Source organism: Triturus cristatus, chromosome 8, assembly GCF_964204655.1.
Source record: "Triturus cristatus chromosome 8, aTriCri1.1, whole genome shotgun sequence".
NCBI lineage: Eukaryota > Metazoa > Chordata > Amphibia > Caudata > Salamandridae > Triturus > Triturus cristatus.
Window position 1 is genome coordinate 739,661,662 of NC_140591.1, and position 12,803 is coordinate 739,674,464.

At 42.0% G+C, this 12,803-nt stretch overlaps 3 non-coding genes across 3 annotated transcripts; all 3 read right to left on the reverse strand.

Moving 5' to 3' along the window:
* Positions 1 to 5,118: 5,118 nt before the first annotated feature.
* Positions 5,119 to 5,191, reverse strand: TRNAV-CAC (transfer RNA valine (anticodon CAC)). Its single transcript has one exon. It is a non-coding gene; the product is annotated as a tRNA-Val (tRNA).
* A 2,325-nt stretch (positions 5,192 to 7,516) lies between these two features.
* On the reverse strand, positions 7,517 to 7,589 carry TRNAV-CAC (transfer RNA valine (anticodon CAC)). The gene has a single exon. It is a non-coding gene; the product is annotated as a tRNA-Val (tRNA).
* Positions 7,590 to 12,312: 4,723 nt separating this feature from the next.
* TRNAV-CAC (transfer RNA valine (anticodon CAC)) lies at positions 12,313 to 12,385 on the reverse strand. Its single transcript has one exon. It is a non-coding gene; the product is annotated as a tRNA-Val (tRNA).
* Between the last annotated feature and the right edge of the window lie 418 nt (positions 12,386 to 12,803).

The following is a 12,803-nucleotide window of genomic DNA, read 5'->3' on the forward strand; positions in this document are numbered from 1 at the left end:
CATCACCTTGAGAAGGATCATCTTGGAATTGAGCCGAGGGCCTCTGCACTCAAAGCCAGAAACACTCCACTAAAATAAGATTCCTGTTGGTGCCAACAATTCTTCATGTTAATGCTTGTTCTAGGTGAGCAGCGAACCGATTGCAGGGCTCTTTTGAAAGCAAGGTCTGAGAACCAACGGATACATCCACACGCCGATTACTTTAGTGTTTTGAGAGAATTCCCTTTCTTGGAACGAGATTGCATGAAATAATCTTCAGGGCTTGGACAATTCCATGGCAAAACGGCACCCATCAACATTGTAGCCAACACAATATAACAACTGTTTCTGCCCGGTTTCGAACCAGGGACCTTTCCCGTGTGAGGCGAACGTGATAACCACTACACTACAGAATCAGATACCTACAGTTGATTTTTCTGTAATGAAACTGCTCCGAACTGGCTATTCCATGGGCCTCTGGCTTTAGATTTAATTCATGCAACCTGCCCGACATCCCTAGCTGAACGCTCGTACATGCCATGCAAGACCAGATGTTTGGTATTAGCTCAGACTGGGCAGGGCTGAAGCATGAGACTCTAGCAAAGAATTATCCACTACTGCAAAGAAAAAATTGATGTTGGCTTTGAAACGCAAACTTCAAAACAACTTGAAAAGAGTACCAAGAAAAGGGCTCGTCCGCGATTTGAACCCGGGACCTCTCGCACCCAAAGCGAGAATCATACCCCTAGACCAACGAGCCCTCAAAATCCTCTTACCTCTCAAAAGCCAATACCGGCTCTAAGCCCGCAATGAAGATCATGCTGGTATCTTTATGATGCTTGGTCTGTGAATACGCATGAAAGTCAGTCTCAACTTACCCTTTCTCAAACGATAGCACTATCATTTACAAGTGTCTCCTTTTATTTTGTCCCAGCTTTGGACACGTCTTACAGGAAGTCAGCCCTTATTTATATATTTCTGCAGTGGCTGAAGCTTAATGAGAAAGAGTAACAAGTTGTTCATAACAACATAAGAAACACATTGTGCATTTTCTCTCAAATACTCCTTCACTTTGTGCCAATAGAAATACCAAGGTGAATACCTAGGCCACAGATTCAAGCTAAAGATCTTCCTGCTGAATGCAAGGCGCAATAAAAACTGCATATCGCTGGACTAAAGCATTCCTTGCATAGCCTCTAACATCATAACATAACTGAGCTGCTAGCAGCAAGCTAACCAATACCTTTCTGAAATGAGAATTACATGTGCTTATCTGCTCAATCAGTGCTCAATCAGGCTCGATCAGGCGAGACTTAGAAAAGGTGGAAAGGGTCCAAGTGGATGCCCCTTCCTTTTTAGGGTGGGTCCTGCTGACTATCATAGGATTGCTTGTAAAAGTGGCCAGGGTCAGAGGAAAAGCTGCCAACACTTCTTAGCGTTCTCTATAGATGCAGCCATTTTCTGTGTCTGTAATTTCGGCCTTTTCCCAGAAGTCTCTATTCTGCCTATGCAAATTAACAAAAGCAGTGCTTATTCCTCACTTGCTCAAATGTCCTTCCTGTCCAGAAAGCTCTGATTAAGCATACTTATTTTCTTTTTCTGGGATATTTTAAATTGTTTCGCTGTCCAGTCTGTGAGCAGTAGAAAGCTGCTTATCATGCCAGGTTTTGATGAATCCCCAAGGTGCAAGTACAGAGGAATATATCAGTCTGTAGGATATGGAACTTTTAGCTAACACATCACAATATGTGATGCTTGCCAAGAAAACACTACATTCTGGAGCGCTGATGATCAGAACATTCTGCTCCTGAAGGATAGAAAAGACAGCTTGATTAAAATAAAGTCTGTTTATATTGACGCTCTCTCTCTCCCTATATATACATACATGCGTACACACACACACACAGGTATGTCATGCATTTCTTCAGATTTGTTTCAACCATTTACCATTTATTGGAGAATCCCTACTTTTCAAGTGACTGCAAATGAAGTCATCTCTGGCACTTTTTGTGCAAAGTAAGAGACACACATGACACCTTTTTATAAAAGTCATCGGTTTCTTTGTTACTGTGTACTTTCAAAGCATGGGGCTTTCACACGTCAGGTAAACCTGATTACCACTACACAACAAAAGCAGATGCAGCTTTCTTATCTATGTCGTGATAGAACAGTTGTGAATTGAGTAGAAGAAGGGCCCTGATGTGATACTTATTACATGCTTCCTGTAAGATAGTCAAGCATGCAGGCTAGGAAGGAAGATGCAAATATCAATGTATTAGAAAAACACCTAAAGGCGAGTGATATGCTTTCATTCATGCATGGCTAGGAAAAATCGCCATACTGTTGCAAACATTCTTACACCACCAACTGGAAATAAATGATTCTGACATTAAACGTAAAAGTGACAATGCATTTGTATCATCACCTTGAGAAGGATCATCTTCGAATTGAGCCGAGGGCCTCTGCACTCAAAGCCAGAAACACTCCACTAAAATAGGATTCCTGTTGGTGCCAACAATTCTTCATGTTAATGCTTGTTCTAGGTGAGCAGCGAACCGATTGCAGGGCTCTTTTGAAAGCAAGGTCTGAGAACCAACAGATACATCCACACGCCGATTACTTTAGTGTTTTGAGAGAATTCCCTTTCTTGGAACGAGATTGCATGAAATAATCTTCAGGGCTTGGACAATTCCATGGCAAAACGGCACCTATCAACATTGTAGCCAACACAATATAACAACTGTTTCTGCCCGGTTTCGAACCGGGGACCTTTCGCGAGTGAGGCGAACGTGATAACCACTACACTACAGAAACAGATACCTACAGTTGATTTTTCTGTAATGAAACTGCTCCGAACTGGCTATTCCATGGGCCTCTGGCTTTAGATTTAATTCATGCAACCTGCCCGACATCCCTAGCTGAACGCTCGTACATGCCATGCAAGACCAGATGTTTGGTATTAGCTCAGACTGGGCAGGGCTGAAGCATGAGACTCTAGCAAAGAATTATCCACTACTGCAAAGAAAAAATTGATGTTGGCTTTGAAACGCAAACTTCAAAACAACTTGAAAAGAGTACCAAGAAAAGGGCTCGTCCGGGCTTTGAACCCGGGACCTCTCGCACCCAAAGCGAGAATCATACCCCTAGACCAACGAGCCCTCAAAATCCTCTTACCTCTCAAAAGCCAATACCGGCTCTAAGCCCGCAATGAAGATCATGCTGGTATCTTTATGATGCTTGGTCTGTGAATACGCATGAAAGTCAGTCTCAACTTACCCTTTCTCAAACGATAGCACTATCATTTACAAGTGTCTCCTTTTATTTCGTCCCAGCTTTGGACACGTCTTACAGGAAGTCAGCCCTTATTTATATATTTCTGCAGTGGCTGAAGCTTAATGAGAAAGAGTAACAAGTTGTTCATAACAACATAAGAAACACATTGTGCATTTTCTCTCAAATATTCCTTCACTTTGTGCCAATAGAAATACCAAGGTGAATACCTAGGCCACAGATTCAAGCTAAAGATCTTCCTGCTGAATGCAAGGCGCAATAAAAACTGCATATCGCTGGACTAAAGCATTCCTTGCATAGCCTCTAACATCATAACATAACTGAGCTGCTAGCAGCAAGCTAACCAATACCTTTCTGAAATGAGAATTACATGTGCTTATCTGCTCAATCAGTGCTCAATCAGGCTCGATCAGGCGAGACTTAGAAAAGGTGGAAAGGGTCCAAGTGGATGCCCCTTCCTTTTTAGGGTGGGTCCTGCTGACTATCATAGGATTGCTTGTAAAAGTGGCCAGGGTCAGAGGAAAAGCTGCCAACACTTCTTAGCGTTCTCTATAGATGCAGTTATTTTCTGTGTCTGTAATTTCGGCCTTTTCCCAGAAGTCTCTATTCTGCCTATGCAAATTAACAAAAGCAGTGCTTATTCCTCACTTGCTCAAATGTCCTTCCTGTCCAGAAAGCTCTGATTAAGCATGCTTATTTTCTTTTTCTGGGATATTTTAAATTGTTTCGCTGTCCAGTCTGTGAGCAGTAGAAAGCTGCTTATTATGCCAGGTTTTGATGAATCCCCAAGGTGCAAGTACAGAGGAATATATCAGTCTGTAGGATATGGAACTTTTAGCTAACACATCACAATATGTGATGCTTGCCAAGAAAACACTACATTCTGGAGCGCTGATGATCAGAACATTCTGCTCCTGAAGGATAGAAAAGACAGCTTGATTGAAATAAAGTCTGTTTATATTGACGCTCTCTCTCTCCCTATATATACATACATGCGTACACACACACACACAGGTATGTCATGCATTTCTTCAGATTTGTTTCAACCATTTACCATTTATTGGAGAATCCCTACTTTTCAAGTGACTGCAAATGAAGTCATCTCTGGCACTTTTTGTGCAAAGTAAGAGACACACATGGCACCTTTTTATAAAAGTCATCGGTTTCTTTGTTACTGTGTACTTTCAAAGCATGGGGCTTTCACACGTCAGGTAAACCTGATTACCACTACACAACAAAAGCAGATGCAGCTTTCTTATCTATGTCGTGATAGAACAGTTGTGAATTGAGTAGAAGAAGGGCCCTTATGTGATACTTATTACATGCTTCCTGTAAGATAGTCAAACATGCAGGCTAGGAAGGAAGATGCAAATATCAATGTATTAGAAAAACACCTAAAGGCGAGTGATATGCTTTCATTCATGCATGGCTAGGAAAAATCGCCATACTGTTGCAAACATTCTTACACCACCAACTGGAAATAAATGATTCTGACATTAAACGTAAAGGTGACAATGCATTTGTATCATCACCTTGAGAAGGATCATCTTGGAATTGAGCCGAGGGCCTCTGCACTCAAAGCCAGAAACACTCCACTAAAATAGGATTCCTGTTGGTGCCAACAATTCTTCATGTTAATGCTTGTTCTAGGTGAGCAGCGAACCGATTGCAGGGCTCTTTTGAAAGCAAGGTCTGAGAACCAACAGATACATCCACACGCCGATTACTTTAGTGTTTTGAGAGAATTCCTTTTCTTGGAACGAGATTGCATGAAATAATCTTCAGGGCTTGGACAATTCCATGGCAAAACGGCACCTATCAACATTGTAGCCAACACAATATAACAACTGTTTCTGCCCGGTTTCGAACCGGGGACCTTTCGCGTGTGAGGCGAACGTGATAACCACTACACTACAGAAACAGATACCTACAGTTGATTTTTCTGTAATGAAACTGCTCCGAACTGGCTATTCCATGGGCCTCTGGCTTTAGATTTAATTCATGCAACCTGCCCGACATCCCTAGCTGAACGCTCGTACATGCCATGCAAGACCGGATGTTTGGTATTAGCTCAGACTGGGCAGGGCTGAAGCATGAGACTCTAGCAAAGAATTATCCACTACTGCAAAGAAAAAATTGATGTTGGCTTTGAAACGCAAACTTCAAAACAACTTGAAAAGAGTACCAAGAAAAGGGCTCGTCCGGGATTTGAACCCGGGACCTCTCGCACCCAAAGCGAGAATCATACCCCTAGACCAACGAGCCCTCAAAATCCTCTTACCTCTCAAAAGCCAATGCCGGCTCTAAGCCCGCAATGAAGATCATGCTGGTATCTTTATGATGCTTGGTCTGTGAATACGCATGAAAGTCAGTCTCAACTTACCCTTTCTCAAACGATAGCACTATCATTTACAAGTGTCTCCTTTTATTTCGTCCCAGCTTTGGACACGTCTTACAGGAAGTCAGCCCTTATTTATATATTTCTGCAGTGGCTGAAGCTTAATGAGAAAGAGTAACAAGTTGTTCATAACAACATAAGAAACACATTGTGCATTTTCTCTCAAATACTCCTTCACTTTGTGCCAATAGAAATACCAAGGTGAATACCTAGGCCACAGATTCAAGCTAAAGATCTTCCTGCTGAATGCAAGGCGCAATAAAAATTGCATATCGCTGGACTAAAGCATTCCTTGCATAGCCTCTAACATCATAACATAACTGAGCTGCTAGCAGCAAGCTAACCAATACCTTTCTGAAATGAGAATTACATGTGCTTATCTGCTCAATCAGTGCTCGATCAAGCTCGATCAGGCGAGACTTAGAAAAGGTGGAAAGGGTCCAAGTGGATGCCCCTTCCTTTTTAGGGTGGGTCCTGCTGACTATCATAGGATTGCTTGTAAAAGTGGCCAGGGTCAGAGGAAAAGCTGCCAACACTTCTTAGCGTTCTCTATAGATGCAGTTATTTTCTGTGTCTGTAATTTCGGCCTTTTCCCAGAAGTCTCTATTCTGCCTATGCAAATTAACAAAAGCAGTGCTTATTCCTCACTTGCTCAAATGTCCTTCCTGTCCAGAAAGCTCTGATTAAGCATGCTTATTTTCTTTTTCTGGGATATTTTAAATTGTTTCGCTGTCCAGTCTGTGAGCAGTAGAAAGCTGCTTATTATGCCAGGTTTTGATGAATCCCCAAGGTGCAAGTACAGAGGAATATATCAGTCTGTAGGATATGGAACTTTTAGCTAACACATCACAATATGTGATGCTTGCCAAGAAAACACTACATTCTGAAGCGCTGATGATCAGAACATTCTGCTCCTGAAGGATAGAAAAGACAGCTTGATTGAAATAAAGTCTGTTTATATTGACGCTCTCTCTCTCCCTATATATACATACATGCGTACACACACACACACAGGTATGTCATGCATTTCTTCAGATTTGTTTCAACCATTTACCATTTATTGGAGAATCCCTACTTTTCAAGTGACTGCAAATGAAGTCATCTCTGGCACTTTTTGTGCAAAGTAAGAGACACACATGGCACCTTTTTATAAAAGTCATCGGTTTCTTTGTTACTGTGTACTTTCAAAGCATGGGGCTTTCACACGTCAGGTAAACCTGATTACCACTACACAACAAAAGCAGATGCAGCTTTCTTATCTATGTCGTGATAGAACAGTTGTGAATTGAGTAGAAGAAGGGCCCTGATGTGATACTTATTACATGCTTCCTGTAAGATAGTCAAACATGCAGGCTAGGAAGGAAGATGCAAATATCAATGTATTAGAAAAACACCTAAAGGCGAGTGATATGCTTTCATTCATGCATGGCTAGGAAAAATCGCCATACTGTTGCAAACATTCTTACACCACCAACTGGAAATAAATGATTCTGACATTAAACGTAAAGGTGACAATGCATTTGTATCATCACCTTGAGAAGGATCATCTTGGAATTGAGCCGAGGGCCTCTGCACTCAAAGCCAGAAACACTCCACTAAAATAGGATTCCTGTTGGTGCCAACAATTCTTCATGTTAATGCTTGTTCTAGGTGAGCAGCGAACCGATTGCAGGGCTCTTTTGAAAGCAAGGTCTGAGAACCAACAGATACATCCACACGCCGATTACTTTAGTGTTTTGAGAGAATTCCCTTTCTTGGAACGAGATTGCATGAAATAATCTTCAGGGCTTGGACAATTCCATGGCAAAACGGCACCTATCAACATTGTAGCCAACACAATATAACAACTGTTTCTGCCCGGTTTCGAACCGGGGACCTTTCGCGTGTGAGGCGAACGTGATAACCACTACACTACAGAAACAGATACCTACAGTTGATTTTTCTGTAATGAAACTGCTCCGAACTGGCTATTCCATGGGCCTCTGGCTTTAGATTTAATTCATGCAACCTGCCCGACATCCCTAGCTGAACGCTCGTACATGCCATGCAAGACCGGATGTTTGGTATTAGCTCAGACTGGGCAGGGCTGAAGCATGAGACTCTAGCAAAGAATTATCCACTACTGCAAAGAAAAAATTGATGTTGGCTTTGAAACGCAAACTTCAAAACAACTTGAAAAGAGTACCAAGAAAAGGGCTCGTCCGGGATTTGAACCCGGGACCTCTCGCACCCAAAGCGAGAATCATACCCCTAGACCAACGAGCCCTCAAAATCCTCTTACCTCTCAAAAGCCAATGCCGGCTCTAAGCCCGCAATGAAGATCATGCTGGTATCTTTATGATGCTTGGTCTGTGAATACGCATGAAAGTCAGTCTCAACTTACCCTTTCTCAAACGATAGCACTATCATTTACAAGTGTCTCCTTTTATTTCGTCCCAGCTTTGGACACGTCTTACAGGAAGTCAGCCCTTATTTATATATTTCTGCAGTGGCTGAAGCTTAATGAGAAAGAGTAACAAGTTGTTCATAACAACATAAGAAACACATTGTGCATTTTCTCTCAAATACTCCTTCACTTTGTGCCAATAGAAATACCAAGGTGAATACCTAGGCCACAGATTCAAGCTAAAGATCTTCCTGCTGAATGCAAGGCGCAATAAAAATTGCATATCGCTGGACTAAAGCATTCCTTGCATAGCCTCTAACATCATAACATAACTGAGCTGCTAGCAGCAAGCTAACCAATACCTTTCTGAAATGAGAATTACATGTGCTTATCTGCTCAATCAGTGCTCGATCAAGCTCGATCAGGCGAGACTTAGAAAAGGTGGAAAGGGTCCAAGTGGATGCCCCTTCCTTTTTAGGGCGGGTCCTGCTGACTATCATAGGATTGCTTGTAAAAGTGGCCAGGGTCAGAGGAAAAGCTGCCAACACTTCTTAGCGTTCTCTATAGATGCAGCCATTTTCTGTGTCTGTAATTTCGGCCTTTTCCCAGAAGTCTCTATTCTGCCTATGCAAATTAACAAAAGCAGTGCTTATTCCTCACTTGCTCAAATGTCCTTCCTGTCCAGAAAGCTCTGATTAAGCATGCTTATTTTCTTTTTCTGGGATATTTTAAATTGTTTCGCTGTCCAGTCTGTGAGCAGTAGAAAGCTGCTTATCATGCCAGGTTTTGATGAATCCCCAAGGTGCAAGTACAGAGGAATATATCAGTCTGTAGGATATGGAACTTTTAGCTAACACATCACAATATGTGATGCTTGCCAAGAAAACACTACATTCTGGAGCGCTGATGATCAGAACATTCTGCTCCTGAAGGATAGAAAAGACAGCTTGATTAAAATAAAGTCTGTTTATATTGACGCTCTCTCTCTCCCTATATATACATACATGCGTACACACACACACACAGGTATGTCATGCATTTCTTCAGATTTGTTTCAACCATTTACCATTTATTGGAGAATCCCTACTTTTCAAGTGACTGCAAATGAAGTCATCTCTGGCACTTTTTGTGCAAAGTAAGAGACACACATGACACCTTTTTATAAAAGTCATCGGTTTCTTTGTTACTGTGTACTTTCAAAGCATGGGGCTTTCACACGTCAGGTAAACCTGATTACCACTACACAACAAAAGCAGATGCAGCTTTCTTATCTATGTCGTGATAGAACAGTTGTGAATTGAGTAGAAGAAGGGCCCTGATGTGATACTTATTACATGCTTCCTGTAAGATAGTCAAGCATGCAGGCTAGGAAGGAAGATGCAAATATCAATGTATTAGAAAAACACCTAAAGGCGAGTGATATGCTTTCATTCATGCATGGCTAGGAAAAATCGCCATACTGTTGCAAACATTCTTACACCACCAACTGGAAATAAATGATTCTGACATTAAACGTAAAAGTGACAATGCATTTGTATCATCACCTTGAGAAGGATCATCTTCGAATTGAGCCGAGGGCCTCTGCACTCAAAGCCAGAAACACTCCACTAAAATAGGATTCCTGTTGGTGCCAACAATTCTTCATGTTAATGCTTGTTCTAGGTGAGCAGCGAACCGATTGCAGGGCTCTTTTGAAAGCAAGGTCTGAGAACCAACAGATACATCCACACGCCGATTACTTTAGTGTTTTGAGAGAATTCCCTTTCTTGGAACGAGATTGCATGAAATAATCTTCAGGGCTTGGACAATTCCATGGCAAAACGGCACCTATCAACATTGTAGCCAACACAATATAACAACTGTTTCTGCCCGGTTTCGAACCGGGGACCTTTCGCGAGTGAGGCGAACGTGATAACCACTACACTACAGAAACAGATACCTACAGTTGATTTTTCTGTAATGAAACTGCTCCGAACTGGCTATTCCATGGGCCTCTGGCTTTAGATTTAATTCATGCAACCTGCCCGACATCCCTAGCTGAACGCTCGTACATGCCATGCAAGACCAGATGTTTGGTATTAGCTCAGACTGGGCAGGGCTGAAGCATGAGACTCTAGCAAAGAATTATCCACTACTGCAAAGAAAAAATTGATGTTGGCTTTGAAACGCAAACTTCAAAACAACTTGAAAAGAGTACCAAGAAAAGGGCTCGTCCGGGCTTTGAACCCGGGACCTCTCGCACCCAAAGCGAAAATCATACCCCTAGACCAACGAGCCCTCAAAATCCTCTTACCTCTCAAAAGCCAATACCGGCTCTAAGCCCGCAATGAAGATCATGCTGGTATCTTTATGATGCTTGGTCTGTGAATACGCATGAAAGTCAGTCTCAACTTACCCTTTCTCAAACGATAGCACTATCATTTACAAGTGTCTCCTTTTATTTCGTCCCAGCTTTGGACACGTCTTACAGGAAGTCAGCCCTTATTTATATATTTCTGCAGTGGCTGAAGCTTAATGAGAAAGAGTAACAAGTTGTTCATAACAACATAAGAAACACATTGTGCATTTTCTCTCAAATATTCCTTCACTTTGTGCCAATAGAAATACCAAGGTGAATACCTAGGCCACAGATTCAAGCTAAAGATCTTCCTGCTGAATGCAAGGCGCAATAAAAACTGCATATCGCTGGACTAAAGCATTCCTTGCATAGCCTCTAACATCATAACATAACTGAGCTGCTAGCAGCAAGCTAACCAATACCTTTCTGAAATGAGAATTACATGTGCTTATCTGCTCAATCAGTGCTCAATCAGGCTCGATCAGGCGAGACTTAGAAAAGGTGGAAAGGGTCCAAGTGCATGCCCCTTCCTTTTTAGGGTGGGTCCTGCTGACTATCATAGGATTGCTTGTAAAAGTGGCCAGGGTCAGAGGAAAAGCTGCCAACACTTCTTAGCGTTCTCTATAGATGCAGTTATTTTCTGTGTCTGTAATTTCGGCCTTTTCCCAGAAGTCTCTATTCTGCCTATGCAAATTAACAAAAGCAGTGCTTATTCCTCACTTGCTCAAATGTCCTTCCTGTCCAGAAAGCTCTGATTAAGCATGCTTATTTTCTTTTTCTGGGATATTTTAAATTGTTTCGCTGTCCAGTCTGTGAGCAGTAGAAAGCTGCTTATTATGCCAGGTTTTGATGAATCCCCAAGGTGCAAGTACAGAGGAATATATCAGTCTGTAGGATATGGAACTTTTAGCTAACACATCACAATATGTGATGCTTGCCAAGAAAACACTACATTCTGGAGCGCTGATGATCAGAACATTCTGCTCCTGAAGGATAGAAAAGACAGCTTGATTGAAATAAAGTCTGTTTATATTGACGCTCTCTCTCTCCCTATATATACATACATGCGTACACACACACACACAGGTATGTCATGCATTTCTTCAGATTTGTTTCAACCATTTACCATTTATTGGAGAATCCCTACTTTTCAAGTGACTGCAAATGAAGTCATCTCTGGCACTTTTTGTGCAAAGTAAGAGACACACATGGCACCTTTTTATAAAAGTCATCGGTTTCTTTGTTACTGTGTACTTTCAAAGCATGGGGCTTTCACACGTCAGGTAAACCTGATTACCACTACACAACAAAAGCAGATGCAGCTTTCTTATCTATGTCGTGATAGAACAGTTGTGAATTGAGTAGAAGAAGGGCCCTGATGTGATACTTATTACATGCTTCCTGTAAGATAGTCAAACATGCAGGCTAGGAAGGAAGATGCAAATATCAATGTATTAGAAAAACACCTAAAGGCGAGTGATATGCTTTCATTCATGCATGGCTAGGAAAAATCGCCATACTGTTGCAAACATTCTTACACCACCAACTGGAAATAAATGATTCTGACATTAAACGTAAAGGTGACAATGCATTTGTATCATCACCTTGAGAAGGATCATCTTGGAATTGAGCCGAGGGCCTCTGCACTCAAAGCCAGAAACACTCCACTAAAATAGGATTCCTGTTGGTGCCAACAATTCTTCATGTTAATGCTTGTTCTAGGTGAGCAGCGAACCGATTGCAGGGCTCTTTTGAAAGCAAGGTCTGAGAACCAACAGATACATCCACACGCCGATTACTTTAGTGTTTTGAGAGAATTCCCTTTCTTGGAACGAGATTGCATGAAATAATCTTCAGGGCTTGGACAATTCCATGGCAAAACGGCACCTATCAACATTGTAGCCAACACAATATAACAACTGTTTCTGCCCGGTTTCGAACCGGGGACCTTTCGCGTGTGAGGCGAACGTGATAACCACTACACTACAGAAACAGATACCTACAGTTGATTTTTCTGTAATGAAACTGCTCCGAACTGGCTATTCCATGGGCCTCTGGCTTTAGATTTAATTCATGCAACCTGCCCGACATCCCTAGCTGAACGCTCGTACATGCCATGCAAGACCGGATGTTTGGTATTAGCTCAGACTGGGCAGGGCTGAAGCATGAGACTCTAGCAAAGAATTATCCACTACTGCAAAGAAAAAATTGATGTTGGCTTTGAAACGCAAACTTCAAAACAACTTGAAAAGAGTACCAAGAAAAGGGCTCGTCCGGGATTTGAACCCGGGACCTCTCGCACCCAAAGCGAGAATCATACCCCTAGACCAACGAGCCCTCAAAATCCTCTTACCTCTCAAAAGCCAATGCCGGCTCTAAGCCCGCAATGAAGATCATGCTGGTATCTTTAT